At 39.1% G+C, this 26,236-nt stretch overlaps 1 long non-coding RNA gene across 7 annotated transcripts in view; it reads left to right on the top strand.

Moving 5' to 3' along the window:
• Positions 1 to 9,491, top strand: part of LOC112822085 (uncharacterized) — a 712,470-nt gene extending 702,979 nt beyond the window's left edge. For all 7 annotated transcript variants that reach the window (XR_012379506.1, XR_012379505.1, XR_012379508.1 and 4 more), the window contains one exon: positions 7,778 to 9,491. This is a non-coding gene — a long non-coding RNA (uncharacterized lncRNA). The remainder of the gene's footprint in view (positions 1 to 7,777) is intronic.
• The last annotated feature ends 16,745 nt before the right edge of the window (positions 9,492 to 26,236 follow it).

Below are 26,236 nucleotides of genomic sequence, written 5' to 3'. Positions count from 1 at the left end.
GAATGCTGAGCTTTTTATAATAGCACATGTTGTCCCGTTTTCTTCTAGGGTTGAATAGGAGCAAAATACCTGGCTGGATGCAGTGGTTCTCTGATGACAAATGAACTAATTAGAAGTGGTGTTTCTTGGTTTATCCCAAAGATCTTAGTGATGGTAGATGTGGGAAATGCAGGCTCCAACAGCTTTAGTTTTACAAAAGAGAAGTTTTACGTACCTATGCTTTGGCATTGTAAACTGAATTTGTCTCACCTAGCTTGCTGCTGTTTGATCCCCTCTAGTACTTTTCTTCATATAGATGGGTCCGGGGTAGGCTAAGTATAACTAATATTTACTACATCAGCTTGCTGACAGAGCAAATTCATGAGTCAGAATACTTTTCACCTTATGTGTAAATGATTTGTAGTATGCCACGTTCATGAGGCTTCCTAGCAAGGTTCTTCCTGAGATAAATTAACATGTTTATCACATAATCTAACCTACCGAGTAGGATAGATTCCACAGTAAGGCTGCCCAGTACCACTTAAAAAAAAAAAAAGAAAACCCAAGATGAAACAAGTCATTGAGTTAAAAGTCCAGATTAGTAGATCATAGTTAAAGGGAGCGGATACGGATAAGGAACGATTATGTCTTCTTCATGGCAGCATTTGTAGGTGGCAGATTGTAGAGAAGGCTGGGAGCACAGCAAAATACAGTGACGTTGAGGCAGAGAAACATCTTGCCAGAGATTTATGGGTTGCTGCTACTTAAAATCAGATGCCAGTTACTTTTGAGCGGAAGGATTTATATACTGCAGAACTCCCTTTCACATTGATGGGAAGGATCCAGGACTTCAAAGGATAGGTTTTGAAACTGTTGGACATTTAGTTTCAGATTTTAACTCCAAAATCCAAATCTGAATTGCTTATAGGTTTGGAGAGAAAAACACCTGTTTGAAATTCTGTTATAAACTCTAGAAGAGCAAACAAACATAGATGAACTTAAAAATAGCCTCAAGTCCTAGATCCCAATACTCAGACTTCCTGTTGGTGGAAGAAAAAAGGGAGCACTTGGTCTCTAACCAGCAGAGAAGCCTATTCTCATATCTCCTTGGTCTCAGCAAATCAGTCCTCAGCCATTCATAGAAACCCTGACATTTATGCTGTCTGGGTAGTAGTTTTGGTCTCATGTCATCCAAATAGCACATTTTTCAAACTCAGAAATGCCAGATCATGTTATTTCTGTGGTGAGGGGTTGCGTAGGACCTGTGACAGCTGAGTTTTTCTTATTGATTATATGACAATGCAGTTCATTTATGGAGTTCAGGGAAATGAGAAAAGCTTACAGTTTAACAAGAAGACCCTTAATTCAAGTGCTGTGTTGTGTTTTTAAAAAGAAATTTAAACTCAAGTTGGAGAAAGAAGAAGAGTGAATTAAATTGTGAACCCAAACTTTTGTAGCTAAATCAACCTTCTAGGAGGGCTGTGACTGATAATTTAATCTGAAATCTTATGATTAGTAACTGGATTTGTAAACCTCAAAGAAATCATATCTTACATAGAAAGTCATGTTTAGATCAATGTATGCATTTAAAGTTGTTTCCAAATTTAAAACACAGAGTCCAGAATGTTAAAAAAAAAAAAAATCAAAGGGTGCTTTTGTGAATGTGTGTCTGTGTTGGGTGGGGCGATGTTTATAGAGGTGATAACATGGAAGCACTTTGAAAGATCTTTTTCAGATCTCTCTTAAGTTCTGAAATGAATTAATATGCACACATTCTTCCAATGCATCCACAGATAAAAACATCACTATTATTTATCTTGAGCGTCAATTCCTAATAATTTTCTCTGTCTCAGGATACAGACAGGCATGCAGAAGTAACTAGACGTCCAACACATGCCAAGGTCTTGCGGGTCCAGCATTTCAAACAAAAGAAAACTCGGGTAACACGACTGTAAATCAAGGGCGCTTGAGACCACAGACACACGCACCCAGAAGGGTTAATTGGAGGAAAGGGTAGAGAGAGGTTTCCCTGGGAGCAGCCTGTGTGAGCAACAGGAAGAAAGAGCAAGGGCTCGAGCCGGCTGGTAGGCGCCCTGCAGTCCCGAACTGAACAGACGCATTCGCTTGTTGGGGGGCAGAGCATGGCCTGGTGGGGGGGCAAACCTGGAAAAGTATGCACTGGGTGGTTCCGGCATCCTGCCCCCCCCCCCCACCTCTGTGCATCTGCTTCTTTATAGCCTGAAAGCCATCCAGCAGTTTGAAGGCGTGATTATTGACAATTTGTCAGCCCAAATTTGTCGCTGGCAATAACTTTTCGTGAAGTTTCACTCTTAAGCACTGGAGTTTGAGGATTAGGAAACTGGTGGTGGGAGCGCACTTTCCCGTGGCCCACTTCTCACTGAGAAATGGCAGGTAGAAGAGGGGAAAAAAAGGAACATTCATCTGGCTCCAGTCCCTCCCAGCACATGAGCCATGAAGATCCAGGGAAGAAACTGGTTCCACCTCCTGTGAAAAACTCTGCCCTTCTCTCGAGTTCCTTCACAAAAGGGTCCCTCACCCCCCGCCCCCAAGGGCCCTGTTGTTGGGCCCACAGTTCAGGTGAGCAACCTGGGACTGAGACCTGAAGTTACCATTTTTTGTTTTGTTTTGTTTGCCACTTCTTTTGTATTTGTGGATGCGGATGACTCCAATGCCCAGGGCCAGGGCCCTTATTCGAAAATGGAAACTGTCACCTTCATGCCCCTCCTTTTCCCTTCCTCTTGTTGGCCTGGTGGCTGTGGTGGCCAAGGGGCTGGGCTGTCCTGCAGATGAAGCAGCTGCCGTGCCTCACCCCTCTTTGCTGATAATCATTAAAATTCAATTTCAAAATTTCTGTCTTTAACAATTTCCCAAGGAGCCTATGAAAGATGCCAAAAGAGTAGACCTTTTTTCACATGGCCCTGTCCTGGGAGCAGGCAGGCCCTGGTCAAAGTTGCTTCAGAGCCCGCTCCCGGGAGCGGTTCAGGGCATCGTGTCCGGGCTGGACTGCTGTGCCCACTTGGACGGAAGGAACAGCTCTGGGAAAGTGTAAAGGCAGGTTAAGAAGCTGGGAAAGGGAACTAGCATTTTTGTCATCCACATTGCCCCTGGAGCACAGCCAGTCTGGTCCTGGGGGTGGAGCTCAGAACCAAGTGGAAAGTTCTCACTCTTTAATCTTCCAACTCCTCACTGACTTTCTTCTGCCCGCTCAGCTCGCTGGCCTCTCAGCCTTGATTCCAAGAGGAAAAATATTTCTCTATCAGCAAGTTCCCTTCTGTCAAAAAGCTTCCTTTAACAGCTCTTTCTCCTTTGGGTGGAGAAGTCAGCTTCTGGGTCAAGAGGAGGGTTTCTAAAGTGTTTTGAGAAACAGAACAATAGATGCGCATGGGCAAAGTGGGGTGGCTGAGCTTCTTCTGGAGCTTTGACTGAGAGTTGCCAAACAAACATTGTTCAGACCCAACCTCAGAGTAGTGTTTTTCGTTCCCTGCGATTAGTACCAAAGATGCCCCCCATTGGAATAGATGGAAAGAATACAGCATTTCTTTGAAATTCTAGGTGGCAGTTAGGTACCTGACTCCTATTGCCTTCACCTCTTAATCACGTATGACCATCTTCCTAAATACCAGCTTTCTTTCCTATGAAACCATTGGCTCCTCAGCATACCTGGTGCTTTTTAATCCTCCCCTTAAATTTTTATCCCTTGCTCTTTTTTCCTCTGGGGCCCAGAGGCAAATTCTCAGAATTAAATCATGATCTCACAAATGCCATGACAAGTTAATAGGAGAATTTGGGGGCAGTACTGAAAAATACATGGTATGGAGAATAAGTGTTACAACTGGATGCAGCTACAAAGTGGCAGCTTGGGGTATCAGCAATGAATTCCACATTTTTCTATAGGCTTCTATTTATTTAATTTTCAGGATCTACTGATCCTAATAGATACAAGTTAAAACTGAAGTAAATTAGGGAAATGTTAAAGAAAGACCAGATTAAGCCCTTTCCGGACTGGCAGCTGGGGTATCTTATACAGTCTATGATTTTTTGGACAGATTCTTTCATACCACTGGAAACCTAGATAGACTGATACCCAAAGCCCTGCTTCTTGGTCTTTAATTACAGACCTGGCAGAGTGGAGCTCTGTACCAGTTCTAAGAAAATCAATCAGTGCTTACTAGCCATAACAAATCAATAAAAACAATTAGCTGGAGAAATAATATTAACAACATGCCCTTGTTACCCCCAGACAGGAGTCCCTAAGAACTTTGAAGCTTCCTATAATACGTATTATTTTATTGCTTTACTACCTGATTTTGTAGAATTTCTGCTCACGTGCTATCTAAAGTTGTTTCCTGAAAGTGCAACGTGAATGAGTTTTACAATCATTTTATACCATGGTCTCAGATTAACTGTATCCCCGAGGCTTTGAATATGTCTGTTGGTGTGGACTTCCAATATTCTTTTCTGCTATGAAGGGGCCACATATTGTAGTAGAGAACACACTAGGCTGGAAATGCCAAGCAGGATCTAGGTCCCAGTTTAGGCATGTAACTAATAGTTGGTATGCATGGCAGTTCGTGGTTTGGGGCTTCGGATTTCACATAGAGAAAGTAAAAAGCTAAGACTAGGTCATCTCTTAGGACCTTCTCAGTCCCTAGATTCTGTAGTCCTGTGACATACTTGTGAATTTTCAACCTAAGAAAAGATCTAGGTCTATGAGTTACTGAATAAAATATCTATTTCATCATCCTTTCAGTAAAAGTTTATACAGAAGATTGACAAATGATTTTTGTTTTTTTCCTAAAAGATCCTAAATTTGACTAGAGGAAATCAAGCTAAGAGACTTGGCATTGTTTTCTCGCATACAAATGAACCATTGTGTTACACTTAAACTTCTTTTCCTTTTCAGATCCAACTTAGAAATAATGTTTCACTCAAGATAAGGCTTGTGGTTTAGGAGATTCTGGTCTGGCTTGCCTCATTTTAAGACTTTCTATCATCTCTTTTCAAAACCTGAGGAGGACCTCATTTCCTGTTGGATAGTTCCTCATACTTTGCCAGCCTCTGGGTCTTTAGGGAAGCTTGCCAAGAGTTCCCAACTGGGAAGGACAATTTGAGTTCATCATAGAGAATGAGCTGGTACTACAGTTGTAATGACTCACCAACCTGGTTGCCCACTTTGCGATGGCAAGAACCACACCATCTAGTTGAAAGACCTGTGTTTTAGCAAAGTGCAGTTGGATCACATGGCAAAATCACCTCGTCAAAATAGTCTCTGATCTTCCCTTTTACCTTGAGAACAAGGCAAGAAAGGAATTTATATCCTGAATTATATTTTGTTTCTTAAAAATTAAGATTAATTAACAGATCCTTGCCTTTATGTCCAGTCTGTTCTAAGAATTTAGTGGTGATTACAGAATGGGGGAAATAGGTCACAGTAAAATGAACATTCAAGATTAGGTTAGAACATACCTCTGAAATTTGAAATGAATCAGTATTCATTTTTGGAGTGTCAGTTACTACATTTCTATAATTCATCTTTTTTTTTTCTTGGCTTAGAGTCAAGATGAGAAATAATATTTAGACCAAAGACATTGTTTTGTTATATAGCCACTGATTTTTAAAATGCAAATCCACTCTCCCGCTCACCCTTGCTTCATCATTTGTGCGCTCATGCTCACACACTCACACACACACACACACACACCCAGCACCCAGATGCTGGAGAAAGCCCTTTCAAGGCATCTAGGACCTCAGTCATGTACAAGGTAGATGGGAAAATTAAGGGAGGGCTGGAGCAGCAGCAACACTAAGAGTCATTGGTTTTGCTTTACAAAAAAATCACTGTATAGTACATAGGTATTTTTAAAAGCAAGTATTGTTATGATCAAAGAATATTATCCTTCTAAGTTATTGCAATTCTCGTCTAATTTCAAGTCACATATAGGAGCCATTTTAAAGTATTTTGTATTACAATCTGTCACCAAAAAGCAACTAGTAAAGTCTTAAAATGTGTATAGGTTTACCCCATGGGGAATTAAATTTTAATTTTTAAGTCTTTCTATTGTTGTGGAACTTTAGGACAAATTAGCATTTGATATTAATATGGACGAATATGCTATGGCTTTTTTAGCTTTAATGTGCATGGCTCTAAAATAAAGTGCACATTGCATTTTTTCCTCCCTGCCTTCTTTTGTTATAGTAAATTATTTTTGCGATGTTGTTTTTCATGTACACATTATTTTTATAAAGTCACTTGGTAAAAGATAGAATATATAATAATGATAATAGCCCCTTGCTTTTCTTCTAATTTTATTATTTCAAGTTAAGCAAAAATGGACACTTTTCTTTCAGAAAAAAATATTGAGTTTATTTTTGAGGCAAAAATGATTATTTAGTTACAGTATTTTTTCCCTAATAGATTAGCATTTATGATGGGTCTTATTTCAAAGCTGATTATTCTCAAAGAAAAGCAGAGAGTTATTAGATATTCCAAGTAAATTACGTTGTTTAGAAAGTATTTTAATACATTATTCAAATTGTCAGCTATTGGTAAGGAAAAAAAAAAAAGCAGTATCTGTTCCAAATGTGAATTTTGTGGCTTGAAAGACCTTAGAAATTCCAATTTCTTTAGGACAGCAGTAGAAATCAATATCAAAGACATACACAATTTAGAACTCTCTCGATTTTTTTTTAAACTTTAACTGTGAGAGGCATCTCTGCAAGGTAGGTTTTAACATATTTTTTCCTAATTTTTTTTCCTCCTTTCAGTAAGAAGGATAAGCTTTTAGAGTACCCAGTCACCGTGGTAACTGCCAAAAAAATTCTCCTGAAGTTTGAAGAGGTCAGCTAGCAGGGTCAACCACTCTGGCCTCTCTCGGAGCTCCGGCTAGCATGCCCCAGCCTGCAGTTGGAGTGTCAGGCCAGATCTGACCCTGGGAGGTGGACTATTCCGGCTCTGATATAAATTTTTTGAGTCAGTTCATGGCCTGGACTCTCCAGGTGGCCTCCAAAATCTATTTTGACCCCCTGACCCTGTCTCACGGAAGCATAGCATCCACGCTAAGTAAGGATTTAGCCAGGAATGACAGCTTTCTGCTGAGTGTTATTGGGGACAGTGTAAACAGTTTGGAAAGCAAGTAAGGAGGTGTGAGTGCTAGAAATTGTTAAAAGCACATTAAAAAGCAACTTAAGAAATCTTTCTTTGTAAAGAAAAGTTTAAAATAGATATTTGTTACATAATTTTTATGTGATTTGTAGGATTTTCTTAATCTAAGGAAAGTTTTGAATATAAATACTCAAACCAGGCATCTTTCTCCTTTTATATACTTTGTTACAAATATGCAAATAAGATAGCCTGGCTTGCAATGAAATAGGCACAGCAGAGATGTAACATATACAGAAAGAGAAGCTAGTTATTAAAATACATTAATAGAGAGTTTCTCGGATTTTAAATACTAAATTATGTGTGTGTGTGTCCTGATATGTTTAAAATGGGAAAATTAGGAACCTTAGAATGAAGCCGCACCTGCACCAACTGGCCAAGTACCTTGTTACTTTGTAAAACAAAGAGCCAATATACCTATTTGGATACAAATGAGATTAAAAATTATAAATATGGAAGGTTAGCTCTTAAAGCACAAAAGGGGAAAAAACCAATAAATTAATAGTGTCTCTGAATTAACTATGTATTTTCAATAGTTTAAGATGCCAAAAGCTTGAAAAAAAAATAATGTATATAAATCATCGGTGATTCTTTCTTTTTCCTCCTTTTTTTTTCCAGGATGCCACCCTGAAAGTTTTATTTTCTCCAGGAAAGTAGAGTTCTCTTTGAGAGTTCTAGCCTGTGAACTCAGTATGTAAATGTGGTCATCAAGCAAGATGGAGCTGCCAAGAGGGAAGATTTTGAACGTTTCTCTTTCCTAAAACCCTTCCCAGCATTCTTTCTTCTGGGGGTGCTTTACTTGAAGGTTCCCCCTTTCCCCAACGCTGTTAAAAATAGCTCCCAAGCAACACTGCAGTAGCTAAACCAATTGTACTGTGAAGTTGTTGAGCTGGCATTTCATCTGAATCCTTTGTAAAAATTAGATTTTAAGGAGGGGTGAGTGTCATTTTGGGAGAGGGGACAAGGGTGAGGGGAAGAAGAGGGGGAGGGGATGAGCAATTTATACACATATATACTCTTTGTGTTAGAAGGCCTCTGTGTCTTGGCTTCTCACTATGTTAAATCCCTATTATAAAACTTATCTTCACAAAGCCTATTATAGTATTCTGAGAACAAATTGGACCATGAATAACTTAGTTGGAAGTGTAGATTATTTTCTACTCAGGAAAAGTTAGAGATGACAACAGCTTAACTAAAAGAATAGTGATTAATCTTAAATAGATGGATTTCAAAGTTTCACTCTTGATAAAGAGTACCTTTGATAGTTCCCCTCTTCAGACTCATGTTTCCACTTTCTTTGTATTAAGAATTGTCCTAGTGATTACACTGTCCACCTAATACAGCATGACTCTGACTGTAGATCTTTTTCTTACAGGTTGCTAATCTGTCAGAGAGGTGAGCAGAAAGACACTTGACTTCCTATTGATTAAATATATGGTTCCAAAGTGGGACCTGTGCATAGAGATCGGACTCTCTGTTAGAAATACTATCTGGCATAAATCAAAATTTCTCAATTAGATAAAATTATTATTTAAAAACACCTTAAATTTGTTTAATGCCCTACAGCTTACAGAACACTTCTCAAATCATAATTTTGTTTGATCCTTAAAAGACTGTTATGATATAAACACATAACACTAATCTCATTTTACCAAGGAGGAAGCTGAGTCACTTGTACACTGTGAGCCAGCTGATAAATGGAAGAACTGGGATACCCACTCAGATTTTACAGCTTCTGTTTTAAGTGATTAACCTGTAGCAATAGGCATTTAAATTCCTTTTGTGTTCTACATCCCTGAAAATCAAGATTTTGTATGAAGGAGCAAAGTTTTTATATTTCACAGATACAGAAGTTAAAGGACCTGATTGAAAAAAAAATTCTATTCACTTAAAAGTAAATGTCATGAATTAGTGTTTTCCCTTGTGTGTGCACGCACATGCATATGTGTGCGTATCAATAGTCTTTCAGAGGTGACAGTCTTAATTTCTAAAAACCAAACATGGGCAACCCTTTATAAACTAATAACTGCCTGGAATTTTTTAAAGTGTCCTTGAAAACCATAAATTGTTTCAAAATAGAATGTAACAACAAATAAGCCTTTAGAAACACGTTCTGCCTATAAAGTACTGGATAACATGGCATTGATCAAGTTCTAGAGTATTAGAAGTGAGGTTCCCTCATTTTCACTTTCATTGAGATAAAATCGACAAAATTGGAAGATATTTAAAGTATATATCCTGATGATTTGATAAACGTAAACATTGTGAAAGTATTCCTCCTCTCTGCTTAATTAACACATCTATCACCTCACATATGTCTTTTTTTTTTTTTTTTTTTGTTAAAAAAATTTAAGTTTTTTTTTTTTTTTAAAAAAAAAAAAGATTTTATGGGCGCCTGGGTGGCTCACTTGGTTGAGCGACTGCCTTCCGCTCAGGTCATGATCCTGGAGTCTCGGGATCGAGTCCCGCATTGGGCTCCCTTTTCGGCGGGGAGTCTGCCTCTCCCTCTCATGCTCTCTCTCTACCATTCTCTCTCTCTCTCAATAAATAAATAAAAATCTTAAAAAAAAACTTTAAAAAGGATTTTATTTATTTATTTTTCAGAGGGAGAGAGAGAACAACAGGGCGAGCTTCAGGCAGAGGGAGAAGCAGGCTCCCCGCTGAGCAGCGAGCCTGATGCGGGGTTCGATCCCAGGACTCTGGGATCATGACCTGAGCCGAAGGCAGACGCTTAACCCTAACTGACTGAGCCACCCAGGCGTCCCTAAGTTTTACTCTTTTAGCAAATTTCAATTATTCATTACCATGTTATCAATTACAGTCACCACGTTAACCATTAGATCCTCAGACAGTATTCATCTGGTAGCTGAAAGTTTCTACCCTTTTACCAACCTCTTCCTAATTCCCTTACTCCCCAGCCTCTGCCCTTCTAGTTTTTATAGACTGGTATCTTTTAACATCTTAGCAAGTTGGGTAAACAAAGTTGTATAGGACTACTTTTGTTTCTCTTTCGTTTTTACTTTCCATATTAAAAAAAAAGTTTGCAAAATACTCTAGAAATAATAAAGAAAATGTTTAGTTAACTTGCTATTGATATAATCTATCTAAACAAACTGAAATCAAGAAATACAAAAGGGTACTGCCATGTGATTCTTCTTAAGGAGGTTTTTATTTTTATTTTTTTATTTTTTTTAAAGATTTTATTTATTTATTTGAGAGAGAGAGAATGAGAGACAGAGAGTATGAGAGGGAAGAGGGTCAGAGGGAGAAGCAGATTCCCTGCTGAGCAGGGAGCCCGATGTGGAACTGGATCCCGGGACTCCAGGATCATGACCTGAGCCAAAGGCAGTCGCTTAACCAACCGAGCCACCCAGGAGCCCTTTAAGGAGGTTTTTAATTACATTGTTTTAATTAATGAAGGCAGTGTGGTGTGGATGTTAATACAGAAATTATTTGTTTATTTCTTAAATTGTATGCACTTAAATTAGTCATTTTATATATACTTAAATTAAGGTTTTTGTCCTTAAATTATGTGGGCAGCCAGACAAATCCAGTTAAGCTTTTTGGGGTTAGATAAAATGAAAAGGTATCCAGAAAAGGAAAAGCAACTGTTCTAGCTAGATGTTGCATTTGTCAATTTGTTTCAATAATGACATATATGATAACCTTTCTTGTACTAAGGTTTGTCAATTAAAAACATTAGACCAGAGATTGTTCATTTTGACTTGGAGGTAGATGCTCAAGCCTCCAAATTCAGACTTGGATTATCTTCTCTACTAATTCTCAAATTAAGAAATGACAAAATAAGGACTCTCATATTAGCACTAATATGTTTGTTTAGATGCCTTTTGCAATTTTTAAGTTTCTTATTAGATTACCGATTTCATTTAGTTTGTTCATGTGTGTCTTTAACATCTGTCATTGTCCAAAACAGGTTTCCCTCCTCCTACCTCTCCTCCCTCCCTTCCTCCCTCCCTCCCTCCCTCCCTCCCTTCTTGTCTTCTTTTCTCTCTCCTCCTTCTTCCCCTTTTTTCTTTCCTCCCCCTCGTGTTACTCCTTGGTTTTTAGGTAATTTTGTTTTAAAATGTAGAGCAGCTTGGGCCTTAAGGGGCTTATCTAATGCAATCTGATGCTAAACTGATATGCTGCACAAGAAAACATTTACTTCAGTTAAACTTACAAGTCAGAGAACCCTGAAGTATAATATCAATAGTTCTCTGACAACCAAAATTCAATCCTGAGGGATCAACTTTTAATGTTATAGATTCTGGCAGTTTTCCTCTTGTACTGTCTTGATGTAGTCTTTCTAAGTCATTTAAGCTATCAGGTAGTTTTCAGGTAAATTTCTCCTGTTGCAAAAGAAGAAGATGAAGAAGGAGGAGAATTATTTTAGGAATCTGAAAAGAAATTTTGTCATATTTATATATAAGTACATAGAAGCACCATGGAAAACATTGAAAAGCATAAATAGGGGCGCCTGGGTGGCTCAGCTGTTGGGCGTCTGCCTTCCGGCTCGGGTCATGATCCCAGGGTCCTGGGATCGAGCCCCGCATTGGGCTCCCTGCTCAGCGGGAAGCCTGCTTCTCCCTCTCCCACTCCCCCTGCTTGTGTTCCCTCTCTCGCTGTGTCTCTCTCAGTCAAATAAATAAATAAAATTTAAAAAAAAAGAAAAGCATAAATAAAAATCAGAGATTCCTCATTTTTCTTTTAAGTCATCCCTGTCCAATATACTGTGGTAGCAAAGGTGTGTTTCCTTCCTCCTTCCCTCCTTTCTTTCTTCCTTCCTTTCTTTCTCTCTCTCTCTCTTTCTTTCTTTCTTTCTTTCTTTCTTTCTTTCCTTCTTCTCTCTCTCTCTCCCCCTTTCTCCGTCACCCCTGAAGTTGTTATCAGCCTGGACAGATTCATATAATTTTGGCAAAATAAGATGTTACTTTAAATGGTACAAGAATTTTTTCTAGTGACATTTTTAAGTAAGTCAACCAGGCATAAAAAGGTTCTATATTCTTAGAGAAGCAAAAGTATGTAACTGTGTAGTAGAAAAATCACAATGCATAGTGAAAAATTCAGTCAGCCGTTTGAGGATTAGTTTCTATAATATCAGATTTGTCCCTCTCTCTCTCTCAGTATTGTAAATATACCTCACTTATTTGAGAGCTGATGGATGCAATTCATTATTATGAATAAAGCATGTGACTCTTGATCTTGGGGTTTTACATTAGTGCCCCACGTTGGGTATAGGGGATACTTAAAAATAAACTTTTTATTTTATTTTTTTTAAGATTTTATTTATTTATTTGACAGAGAGAGAGCGAGAGAGGGAACACAAGCAGGGGGAGTGCGAGAGGGAGAAGCAGGCTTCCCACCAAGCAGGGAGCCCGATGCGGGGCTCGATCCCAGGACTCTGGGTTCATGACCTGAGCCGAAGGCAGACGCTTAACGACTGAGCCACCCAGTCATCCCTAAAAATAAACTTTTCAAAAAAAGATTTACCTATTTATTTTAGAGAGAGAGAGAGAGAGAGCGAGCACGGGAGCAGGGGGAGGGGCAGAGGGAGAGAGAATCCTCAAGCAGACTCCCCACTGAATATGGATCCCAGAACCCTGAGATCATGACCTGAGCCTAAATCAAGACTTGGTCACCCAACTGACTGAGCCACCCGAGTGCCTCAAAAATAAACTCTTAAAAAAATAAGAAAAAAGTAGGGATTGGAATCAAAAAGTACAAAAAATCTCAAGATTTGGGCCCAGCTAACTGGGAAAGAGAAATTGGCGTGTGCACAAATGTCTTTTCAGGATAAGCTATGGTAAAGGTGTGAACAAACAGCTATCAAAATACAGAGTAGCCTAGAGAAGCTTGTTGGAGAAAACGGGGATTGAAGAGTAGGTAGGACTATGGTAGAAAGACATGGGGCCGGGCCGTATTCCAGGTGGAGGGGAAAAAGGTAGAGGGGTGAGATTGTACCAGGACACCATAGAAAATTGTTTAATGGATTTAAGATAAAGTTTCTAGAATAACATAAAATGAGACTGAATATTATCTATTTTAATAGGCTGATTTATAGGTTTATTTGCCCAGGAAACAAAGTCCTCATAAGTGCCATGACAACATTTTACCAGTTATAAAACCATTTCTTTTAAAGAGAGTTAAAATTCAGTGAAAAAGAGTAAGTATGAGAAATCTAGTGCTTCTCACACCAGATTATTCTTGGACCTGGGTGCCTCTGTGACCTTCAGTATCCTCATCTGGATATCTATTTCTCATATTTGCAAAATAACGTCGAATATCAAAATGAAGACTCTTATGGAAAATTAGTTATCATTTTTCAAAGATATTTTGTGGGTCACTTCTTATATGCCACTTGCTTCCAGCATTCCATTATAGAGTTACAAATAAACACTGAATCTTAAAATGTATTTTTAAATGAATGACTCTTCAGCCTAAGAGAAGAAAAAAATCATTTTTTAAATTCTGCATTCAGAAGCCGTACATTCATGCTTATGCAAGTGAATGAAAGTTTAGAAATATATTTAAATATGTTTAAAAGCCCGCAGAGATATCTTGCAATCAGGAAGTATCAGCAATTGTATGAACAACCTCAGAATCTTCAATAAAAAAATACTAAAAGGCAAAGAAGCAGGGAATAAAGGCACACTGCCTACATTCTGGAAACATCAGAATCATCCTGCAATAATCAAAATAGTAAACTAATACAAATGTTTTTGGTGATGTAACATGCAAGAGTCTAGGAATAGAATGTTGTTAACTGTCAATCTTCCCGATAAGAAATCTCAAGTCAAGTAGAGACTAAATCCTAGATCTAAGGCTTTGAAATCAGGCCCAAGGAATATTTTACAGGGGAAATGGGTTGAAATGTCTCCAACATCAAATTAGAATGAAATGTGAGACAAATACTATGGATGGATGCAAGGGTTCTCAAGGGTAAAAGAAACACTCATTCTTGTATGTGGCTGGTTAACCAAGTTGGATAAAGCACTGGTTAATTGTCCAGAACCATATATTTAATTTCAATTTAATTTTGCTCTACTACATAGCCTCAAACTATAGCCCCATCCTAACAGAAGTCTTTCACTTACAGTCTCCTTTCAGTCAGTACATACAGCTTTTGAGTGCCCCTAAGGGACAAGGTGCTACATAGGTGCTATTGAAAGAAAAAGGTGTTAAAATTAAAAGGAAAAGTGTTATATCTCCTGCCCTCAAAGATACAAACAATATTCATATTTAGGGCTCCGCCTAAAGCAAATTATTGACATTGCAATACCCACTTAAGGACCACTTGTTTGCAAAGCTTTTCCTTTATATTTACTGTAGCTGTATATCAGATATCCCCAGTACCATAATTCTAAACTTGACAACGGCACTGCAAACAATATAAAAGTTTACAGAAGCAGAAGTGAAAGTGGTTTGTAGAATTGGTAAAAGTGCCTGTTGTCACTTCTCTGGAAGCCTGTATCCTTCTAGCTCTCAGATAGAAAGACGTGTATGTGAAGGCATATATGGAAAGATAGGTAGACAGATGGTGGCTGGTTGGTAGGTAGATAGATGATTGATTGCTCTGTCGATAGATGATAGCAGTTAAGTACATAGACTCTGGGTCTAGACAAAGCTTGAGTCCCAGCTCTACAACTTACTACAGACATGATCTCAGTTTTCTCATCTGTAAAAGTGGGGATGACAGCAGTCCTATCTCATTGGGTTACTGTAAAGATTTAAGTGAAATTCTATGGGGACTGCTTACAACCGTGCTTGCTACATACTAAGCATTTTATAAGGGTTAGCTACTCTTTTTTTTAAAAGATTTTATTTATTTATTTGAGAGAGTGAGCATGAGAGAGGGAACACAAGCAGAGGGGAGGGGTAGAAGGCAAAGCAGACTCCCTGCTGACCAGGGACCCCGATGTGGGACTCGATCTCAGAACCCTGGGATCACGACCCCAACTGACGGCAGACGCTTAATCAACTGAGCCACCCAGGCACCCAGAGTTAGCTACTCTTATTCAGCACACATATATGCTAAGTTTTTTTTTTTAACAAATGAAATTTTATTATGTGTATTTTCTCACTTCATAATACGTCAAGGAGAACAGACTTATAACGTGGATATCTGTTCACTCTTTGTAACTGCTGCAGTAGGGTTGGGCCAGAATTTCTTTTACCATTCTCCTGTGGATGGTCATTTAGGCTTTTTCCAGGTGTTTCTGCTTCAAAGCAACTGCTAATATCTTATCCTTGAAAATAAAACAAGGGATGCAGAAGGGGTGGGCATATAATACACCCTCATTTTATAAATGATCAAAATGAGGCTCAGGGAAGTTTGGTAAATTGCATAAGGCCATATAGCTAGTAAGTAGCAGAGTTCAGAGGAGAACTTGTTTAACACAGTTGCACACTCTCTTACCTCAAATTTTCCCATGTGATGAAGAATAGCTTCACAAATACAGTGGTTTTAAGAGGTTTTAAATGTTTTAAGAAGACATTAAAAAAAAAAAAGAAGACATTTCTTTCTGAAATCAGCGCAAGGCAACCACAAGTTAATGTGCGGACAAAGTGGGTAGGAGTAGGGAGATATAAAGGAATGTGCTAAAAGACTAAATAAAGTAGTAAGCCTGGCAATGTCCTCGGTACTAAAGAGAATATTAAGTTTATGACACCAATCTTTAATGTTTAAATGGTTTGAAACCAGGATAAATAAAACATAATGGTGGGAGTGGAATAGAGAGGATGACTTGCTATTTGACTGTTTATGGAGAATATTATTTGAAAAACTGCCACATTTGACTTCTAGTCTTCCCAGATGGTGTACATCCATTAATGCTGATTCTATTAAGGCTGATGATACCTGTGCCCCGCTATACCCAAACTCTACAAACAATATTAAGATAATCCAACTTCATTAATACATTAATACAAATACATATAAAAGCCAATGAAATCGATTTTTTTTAGAGAGAGAGAACACATGAGTGGGTGTTGGGGGGGGGCAGGGGCAAAGGGAGATGGAGAGAGAGAATTTCAAGCAGACTCCACGATCCCACAACCCTGAGATCATGACCCAAACTGAAGTCAGGAGTCCAACACCTAACCGACTGATCCACTCAGGTGCTCCTAATTAAATCAATTTTAAGTTATTGTGATCTTAGAACATTCGGTCCATTTATAATACAATGGAGCCTCAGCCAAGTATAGTCCTCCCTCTCTGAAACAAGATACTATGGTACAGTGACTTGAAAATGTGCAGGGGGGCGCCTGGGTGGCTCAGTCAGTTAAGCGTCTGACTCTTGATTTCGGCTCACATCATGATCTCAGAGTCCTTGGATCAAACCCCCCATCAGGCTCCTCGCTCAGTGGGGAATCTGCTTGAGATCATCTCCCTCTGCCTCTCATCCCACTCTCACACATTCTCTCTCTCTCTCTCTAATAAATAAATATTTAAAAAAAAATAAAAGAAAATGTGCAGGGCTCATTGTGGGAATACTCTTAATAACCCATGTTTTTGGAGCACCTGGCTGGCTCAGCCGGTTGAGCGGGTGACTCTTGATCTTAAGGTTGTGAGTTTGAGCCCCACACTGGGTGTAGAGATTACTTAAAAATAAAATCTTAAAAAAACCCAAAAACCCACGTTTCTAATTCCAGCAATATTTGGCATGTAAGAACAGAGGACAGATTTCTCTAATCTCATATATAGTGTATATATGTGTTGCTGTTCTTGCTATGCTGCCAACATTGGACAAGTATGATGAAAAGACTCGAAGATTTAACTTCTGACTTTTATTCTCTGCTAGGTCATTCAATAGACATCAGGCCTGCAGCAAAGGACTTTCCCAAGTTGAAATTTCCTCTTTATAAAACAGGGGTAGTGTGTTTGTTTTGTTGGGAAATAGGTAGATTCATTTTGTTGATGTTTAGAAAGTTTGAGGAAGCCTAAGAGATGCAAACTGTAATATTTTACTGCAATAAGAGAAATGCTAAAATTTAGAGACGCGAAGGACATAATACAACTTTAAAGCAGAGAATGGAAAGACATGAAGCACCATGGCTTTTTCCAGATATATTTCTTAGATAGCGCTGTCAGTTTATTTATCAGTCTGTTTACCTTCTCTGCCTCTGTTTTGGAGTTATGATAACATATAAGAAGCTTCCAAAAATACTTACCAAAATCAGTCGGTCACAGTGCAGCGATTTAACTCCTAATGACAACCACCTCTAACTATGAATGACATATAATAAATTATGTTTGAACTGCAGATTTTCAGCTGCAGATCTGTATTCTGCCACCCAGACAGGCCTATAAAGTTGCACTTGTGGCCTTAATCCCACTTGGATGTGTGCCCCGCTGCCTCTACTTTCCATCATTCTGGTGCTTTAGTCTTCTTGAATAAGTGAACAATCTTTGTTTCTGTACCTTATTAGGCCAAAGACCATAACAGCTAGTGATGACATCGGCAAGCCCTGCGGGCAGGATTCTCTGCAGACCCAGCCAACCTCCAACAAACCCCTTTTTATACTCCTGTTTCTAGGAAGAATTATGATGGCGGTGCCCTGCTGTTGATCAGTCAAATCTGTGGTAGGCCTAGAGATAAGTCCTGTAAGTGTGGTGTACTGTAAAACAGCGGCTCCCATTCATTAGTAGCTTGTGTGTAATAAACCACCAAAAAGGAGGGGGGGGGTGGGGCGGGGCAGCAGCTGCAGCGTGCAAGGGCAAACAACGCATCTCATTCTTGGGAGCCAAAACTTTGTAATTTGCTACTGGGCAGCCTGCTCTGGCTGACATTCTCTCTGATAACATAGTAGTGCCCTATCTATATTTATAGTTTGACTACTAACCCCAGAGATTCCATGTGGTAACTATGTATATATATTATAACAGATTGTTAGTAAGGAAGACATGAAAATAATATCCAACCGACTCTGGCAAAGAAGAATTGCCGGGTTAAAGGGACATTGTCCTCCACCAACTGATGACCTTACAAACATTTATGTTAGCCATTGTTTTTAGAATACTGGCTTTATAAAGATGATACTTCAACAGATAACCAGCTAACATGCACACAGTGGGAATAGTCCCTCGGAATGAATTATGTTTCTTTGGTAATACTTTTTTTTAGATGTAAACATGTTCATCGAATAGAAAGGTATTTGGGGGATGCTTGTTGTTCTTTTTTTTTAATTAAAAAATAGCCTATAAAAGTGTAAACTCAATTTTATTTTTAGGCTAATTAAGGATCGAAGAAACACTAACTTTGCAACACTACTACAAATTACTTATCTGCCTAAACCAAAACGTAGGGAGCAATTTAATTGTGAAAGGAAGACAATATACCTGTTGGGGGAAAAAAAAAGAGAACACTCTCAATAGACCCTTTTCATTCAGGATGGGTCAACCTAATACAAGGGAGACATACTTGAATTTGCTCACCACTGCTTAATGAAAAGATGAAAAAATGCTGCGGTTCCTGTAATAAACTTTTTCTTTTTACATCCAAAGCAGGTGCATGGCATTGTGATATCAACACTGTATTTGTTCCTCATCAGCCCCCCACCGCTCTTCCAAATGGGAAGGGAATACTGTACATTCTAGGCATTTTTTCTTTACCACTCGGGACTCAGGGTCAGGAGAGTGGCTTTAGCCGAGTGGAAGGCCTGCCAGTTGTTTTGGAATTCTTGCAGGTGTTTAAAAAGCAAAGGATTCTTTTCAGAGGCACATCTGCATTTGTCATATGCTATTTGTGCTAAAGCCTGTGGTGTTTTTGTTTGTTGGTTTGACAGATTGACATGTAATGGCCAGGACCATCGGGCGGCTACTCCCAACAAAGTCATTCTATTCTGATAGCTGGAGTTCTCTAGAAATCAACTGCCCTGAATTACCCATGATTTTTCTCTGCCCTTCAAAGGGAAATGTGTTGTTCTAATGTTCTTTTGGCTTTTTGTTTGCTTTCACAATTTTTTCTGGTCACATTGTTTTAAATTCGAAGTTTAGATGAAAGAGGGACTTTGATAGGACGGTAATATCCACAAAGAGTTTTCAAAACCAACCAGTCCTTAAAATTTGCTCAGAAATTGTTCAAGAGATTTGTGGCATTTAAATACAGATTGGGATGTCATAAAATTTCAAAAAATTAAGAGAACACCTCCGTGTCAGGAAGGAATAAGGGAACTTAAGAGAGGCAAGAACCACAACTTTTAAACTTTTTAATATTCTTAAACACTAAAATAAAATCCTCATTTTAAGTAATTTTTGAAACCTTTTTTCCTTTCTCGTATCAGTGAATAATACACCTGAGTTTTATATATTAGCCTGTGTCTTACCACCAAGCCAAGTAAACATGTGTGAAAGCAAACTTTAGTACGTTGTCTTTTGTTGACGACGCTAAATCAGAAACCCCTATTAACATTCTCCATACATAGGTAGTGTCTCACAGAATTAAGAGTTCAAAGCTCACACTTCAAGTATTAACTTTATTGTTGACGTAAGTTTCTGAATTTTTTTACGCTCTTGCATCAGGTCTTTACCCTCTCAGCACAGAAGACCTGAAATAACAAAGGAATACCGAGTGTTAACGAAACACACGCAAAATGTCACAGACATGTCCAGAATACCACTTTACGTTTACTCCATTGGCCTACACATGTCCTGAATGTACATCTCCCCTCACCTACATAATATCACTTTACTGAGGGGAACCATTCCTCCAGCCTGAGAACCTCGATTTGGGTGTCTTATTCGTCAGGCTGGTGTCAGCGCCACTGGTCTGTGTGCATACTCCAGTTTCCATGGAGCCCTGCACTGGAGAAAGAAGAAAGGCAAAACAAAACAAAACTGTTCCAGGCCTGGTAGTGGCTGGTTCGGAGCTGGCCGAGGGAACCTGGAAACAGCAGCACATCGCCATGGTGTGGGTGCGAGATTATTAAAAACCAAAGCCACGTGGTTAACTGTGAAATGGGAAAAGGGCAGTTGTTTTCCTTCTGATAGCGACAAGTCATGTTCTGGATATTTGAAACATTTTAATAACATGAATTTCATGTATTAATAATTTTTTAAAAAAACTTCCTGAAATAAGGATTCCTTCCCTATGACCTCCAATGGAACTTGGGCTACAGGAAGTAGGAATTAAACATACTCAGGTTTTGACTGTTTGCAGTTAGGTTGGCAGATTTAGCAAAAAATAAAAGTTCAATTTCTATTTAAATTTTAGATAAACAATAATTTTCCAGTATGATATTGCATGGGACATACTTATACTAAAAATATTTGTTGTTCATATGATACTCAGATTTAACTGAGAGTCCTATTTTTTATCTGGCAACTCTGTTTGTAGCAATTTGATTAATGACAGATTCATGACCAGAAACCTCATGGTTTGAAGGGCTTAGGGTATTTTTTTAAATTAGATTTTATTTTCCTGGGGTTTATAATTTTCTTAAGAATTTCTGTTACCTACTTAGAGCAATGGGGTTAATTATAATAATTATAATAGCTGTTATGATTGGGCACCTGCCCAAATACAACTAAGTGCTTTCCATTTATTATCTTACTTAATCCTCGCAGCAACCAGAGGAGGCAGATGATGATAACCCCATTTTGCAGATGAGAAAACTGAGGCCCACAGACATTACATCATCTTTCCAGAGTTAGAGAACTAACAAGTGGAGGCAGTATGATTGGAAACCAGGTCTGTCAGCTTCCAGAGTTGGGACCCTTCCTTTTATCTGCACTAACTTGTTAAGTGTGGAACTTCGTTGAAATCACAAATAACGGTGGAATCCGCTAACTACAACTCATAATGATCAATGTCATATTGCCAGTCATCTTTGTTGGGATGTGTCCTCTTTCTTGCTAGTTTCCAAGACAGCATCAGTGTGTCAGATTCTTAGTACCTTCCCTTACACAAGTAGTCACATAATTTTATAATGTTACATTAAAATGTCATTTTATTTAAGGTAGTTTGGATTGAACCAAGTGTGTCTTCATTATTATTCCAAATGTAAAGCATATTGTCACAATAACCTTCACTTGGTTAACAACCTCTGACTTTGTCCATTGTCTGTATATTCTGTATTGTTGCACTTCCAAAGTTTTACTTGCTTTATAAACTCCTCACAAAGCTCGAACATCAGCATTTCCCTTGCCGAAATACCAAAATAGACACAATTATTGCTTCCGCGCCTTATCCTTCCTTGCTTTCGATGGGCCGGGGCCATGAAGTATTGAATTTTAGGCTCCTCTCCCCCTAGAGATACTTCAGCTGGTCGTTTACCTTGGCCTGCGGTGCCTTGTATGATGTAAATACTATTATACAGTGACGCCCCTCCCCCTAGCCCTTTTGTGGTTCTTTGATATTACTTAGAAGGTGATTACATAGCTTCATGTATTTCTATGAATGCATAGGTTTCATGGTCATTAAAATAATCAGACTCATCAGCTCTCCCCATGCTTAAGTAAGATCAATACAGACCAGAACAAGGGGCTTCTTCACTCCTCTCTTTGAGATTTCTCTTTTCCTTCTCTCACTCCACCCTCACCCTCCACTCTAAATGCTTCCCTGCTTTCCTGCCCTCAAACCCAGCATATAGGAGAATACAGTAATTTTTCCCAGTTCTTTCTGTAATGGGTCACGCCACGCATTCACCTGTTTTCCAAGACACAGTGAAGTTTTGCCTTCATACAAACTGTCAGAAGCAGCTGTAGCAATTTGAGTGTTTGCTAGAGGAGGAAAAAAAAAAAAAAGCCTGCTGGCCCTGCCTTACAAACCAGTTCAGCAATGAAATGGTTAATGGGATGAGTAAAGGCTATTTTTAAGTCTGGCTCCCCTCTCTGATGCACTCTTGAAAATTCACCCTGTACTGCAGAAATCCTAAATTGCAGTGCCCTGCACCCCACTGAAACTCTTCAGTCTGCTGTAAGTAAGCCTCAGCATGGGCAAGATTGGGGGTGAACAGCTGGAGGAGGGGCTCAAGCCCTGGGCCTTTGTAATGGAGGAGCGAAACACTGAGATCCTGCGGAGAAGGAACACGGAAACCCTCAAGGCACAGAGAAATAGACCCAGACAAAAGCCCCGTTACATGGTTGCAAATCACCCCACCGCTGTTATTTTATTTATTGTGGTCTGCAGGAGGATTGTTTTCTCTTTGCAAAATTTTTAAGCTTCATGGGCTTTTCTCCTCCACAACAGCGGTCACTTATACCACAGTGCCACATAGAGACCGTCTTCACCTTCGGTTTTCTTAAGGAAAGGGGGCGGGGGAAGATCTTGCCCAGTCAGGACGCAACAGACAGAGACTGAAACAGATGAATTTCTAGTCTGCCAGTTCTTTTCCCGAGATGACAGATGGAAATACTGTGTATTTAAAATATTGACTTATATTGGTTCTCTTGGTGTGGTTTTGCTCCTTGTTTTTCTGTCTTTATTTGATTATTTTCCTTAAAGATGACACCTGCATTCATGCTTTTGGACTTAGGTTTATTTAGATGTGGGAAGGAAAGCCAAGGCAACACAAATTTTGTATTGACTCAATCACAGCTATATAAATGAATAAACATTTTTCCGCAGTAAAAAAACAATTTTTTTTTTCAGTTTCAAAATTGATAGAGAAATACCGTCCTGTCACTATGGCCAGACATTGGCTGTGAGTTTGAGGTTTTTTTCTGTTGGAGGGTTACGAGAGGAGGAAGGCTGACAGAAACAGTTATTTTTAAAATCTGAAGGGAAAAAACTGTGAGTGCCATTCTCTTTTGTACAAGTTGCTTCGGGTATTTGTAAAAAGGGGTTCTTGCCTCCCTGCAGAGGGAGGGAGAGAGGCCCCGGAAGAAAAAGCAGCTTACTTCTCTGTATAGAAATATGTGGCTGACTTTGGTAAACATTTCTCTACAATTGAGCCAGAGCGGCAAGCTATGCCTCGGGGTAGCTGAGGAGAACCGGAGCGGTAGAAGGCCTTCATTGTCACGACTGGGAAGTTACAAGGGGAACTTGCAATAAGTGTGCTCAATTTAAGAAAAATTAAAAAAGTGAAATCTTCCTATGACAAATCCACGGAGGTGTTTACAAGGTGTTTGAGCAGGTAATTAGCACCCAAACCAGGTTTCAGGAAATAGTTCTGGTCACCTCAAATGAAGAATATATAATGAGCTGAAGAGCTTGATTTTCAATGGATGATTTACCCAGGACAATAGGCCAAACAGAACCGGGTAAAGGGTTTACAAATGGTAACTTGAGAAGCAGTAGGCTTCCTTCCTGGGAGCTTAATTCTGTCCCCTTCTTCCAGTATCCTCTCCTTTCCCTTTGACCTCTCTTCTTCCATCACTAATACGCACAAACCATAACTTTTCTTGAAAGTTTGAACGGAGTCCTTAAAAAAAATTCTGTCAGAGAAACATGGGGAGGATACAAAAAATACAGAGTAAAATTTGCCTGTTGGCATCTAGACTTGACTAGTTCCGGGCTATTTCGGGCTGAAACTTTGGAGACTGCATTTTAGCTTACTTGCTGAGGGACGTTGTAGAGTCTTCCCTTATTGGTCTCTCGCACTGATTAGGAAGTGAGGCTGAAAAGATAACCTATTCTTTTCCAGGGCTATTCCAGAAGACTGACAATACCGAGAACTGAAGATGACCACATTCAAAATGGTCACCGTGTCTTAACTGACAATGTCACATGATTTTGTTGGTTTAAGAAGACTTCTCTCACCCATAGGCACTTTGGTTTGCTCTGCTGCAAGCATTAGTATTTCTAGTAAAATGGTAAAAAATGCCACGGTAACTCTGGTTACAAAATGAACAATAGCAGATACCTTTCATCTACTGAGCCTCTTGTATATTGAAAGGTGAATTTTACTTTATCAAAATGTTTGCACGATTCTTATTTTGCTCATTTACATTTAGGTTCTCCCCCACCTCCCAATTACCTTGGGCACACATTTAAAGCAAAAAGAAGGTAACTTAGATGTCATGTTTTAAACTAGGAAATAGGTTCAGAAAGTTCAGATTACTGCCCAAGGTCACCTAGGTGTCACAACTTGGACCAAAATCAAGATTTCCTAACTTCTAATTTTGACTGTTTTTTTCCAGGGCATTCGACCATCTTCCTATGCGGTTAATAATATATGAAGGTGCCTAAGAATACCAATTTCTACTGAGGCATGCTCTCTGTCATTAAGTGCTCCAACAAACTGTTAATTAAGATTGTTTTGAGCTGTTTACCAATTTAGGTGATGTCAGATACTTCTCTTGGATTCTGTTAGCCTCTTGGGATGGCAGAATATTCTGTTGATTCTCTTGCCTGCGGTTTGGCCATCTGTTCTAAATCATGATTGCGGCTGCCATTTGGAAATCCATAATCTGACACCGTTACCAGAATTGTACATTTAAATGCATTAGGCTCTTTGTGAGTCACAAGCCCTTCATAAGATCCCCTTAATTTTATAGGCTGTCCACAGAGGGTGCTAAATTTTAAAGTTGAAGGGTATAGTGGAGAAATTCTACTGTTGTTCTCCTCCCCAGGCATTTTGTTAAAGAGGTCTGAGGTAGAAAAGAAAATACTGGAAGGTGCAATGTGATGACTAAGCACAAAACGGTCAGGAAGGGTCAGAAATAGGAATGAAATCATAGGTATTTCTGTCAGACATACAAAGTTCTCCCACAAGGCACACTGGGTATTCATCTAGGAAATGATCAACACAATTCAATGTGCATGGGACTACGGAAGACTTTCGAGAAGTATTCTGTCTTAATATAAATGTTTACTTAAAGAAACAAATTTGGATGTCACACTTTACACTTTCCAGAATTAATTCATAGTTCCTTAATGTTCCTAATATCCTTTATCATTCAACTTAACTATTAAGCCCTTAAGGGTTAAAACTTTTTCTGAAATAATGAGTAAATACACAAAAAATACATAGAACAGTGTCTGGCACATAGTAAGTGTTCTGTAAATGTTTGCCATTATTATTCATTTGTTCACGTATCATTTACTGGGTGCTATTCTAGTCATTGGAGACTCAGTAAAGGTGACGGTCAGGGGTCCTGCCCTCAGGGAGGTTATAGTCACCTGAAGGAAGCAGGTAAGTCGGTTCTAACACACATACCTACAACAGTATACAGAAGATGTTGTGGGAACAGCTAGGAGGGGCAAGCAGATTTCCTGGGCCCATCCTAGATTTGCTAAATCCCAACATTAGGTGGTAGGGCCCAGAAAATACCTGTATTTTCAAAAGCTCCTCAGGCAATTCCAAAGCAGCCAGGGGTGTGTGTCTAATCTAAGTTAGGCTGGAGGAAGATTTCTGGAAGAGTTGATATTAGAGTTGGACTCTGGAAGAATGGACCTAGGCTGAGGGAAAATTGCTCATAGAAAGGTACAAACGCGCCTCTCCTGTTTGGAGACCTGCTGATAGATGGGTGTGGTTGGAGGGAAGGACTTGAGGAAAAGGGTTTATACAGGTAGGATGACCATATATATCATTACTCAAAATAGTACACTTTTGAGAATGAAAAGAAGTGTTATTAATAATTATGTGGGAGAATAGATACCCTCTTTAGGAAATAATGCAAGGGGGCACACAAGAGCTCGGAAGAGATCTCAAGGGTCCTTCAGAGTGGAGCTTTTGAGTATTGCCCAGAATGATGGCAGCCACTGAAGAATGGGGCAGACTGATGCCCAGATCAGATCTGTGTTTTAGAGTTCTGCTTGCTGTCTTGCCTATGGCGTATTATTCTAAGCAAAATTGCCAATTTTAGAGAATAGTTCATGTTTATACAGTTTCTTTGAGTATGTCATTTACAGTTATTCTTTATAAGGATCCTAGTGTAATGCTGAAAATGCACTTAGCAATTAAAATCAGATGTAAAGGTGGCAGTCTGAGAAATCCACAGCGCTAGCTAATATGGTCCTAGAATAACATCATTTCATTCATAGAACAATATCCACATTCACTCATTCATTATTTATTAAATACCTACTATTTATTTTTAAAAATTTTTTAAAGATTATTTATTTGAGAGAGAGAGAGAGAGCCAGCATTGGGGGGGGTGAGGGGGGGATAGGGGCAGAGAGAAAGGGAGAGAGA

The sequence above is a fragment of the Callorhinus ursinus genome, unplaced genomic scaffold (genome assembly GCF_003265705.2).
Source record: "Callorhinus ursinus isolate GAN/ISIS: 27379988/994484 unplaced genomic scaffold, GSC_fseal_2.0 scaffold1, whole genome shotgun sequence".
Classification (NCBI taxonomy): Eukaryota; Metazoa; Chordata; class Mammalia; order Carnivora; family Otariidae; genus Callorhinus; species Callorhinus ursinus.
Note: the sequence above shows the minus strand (reverse complement) of the source record. Positions and strands in the feature narration are given on the sequence as shown.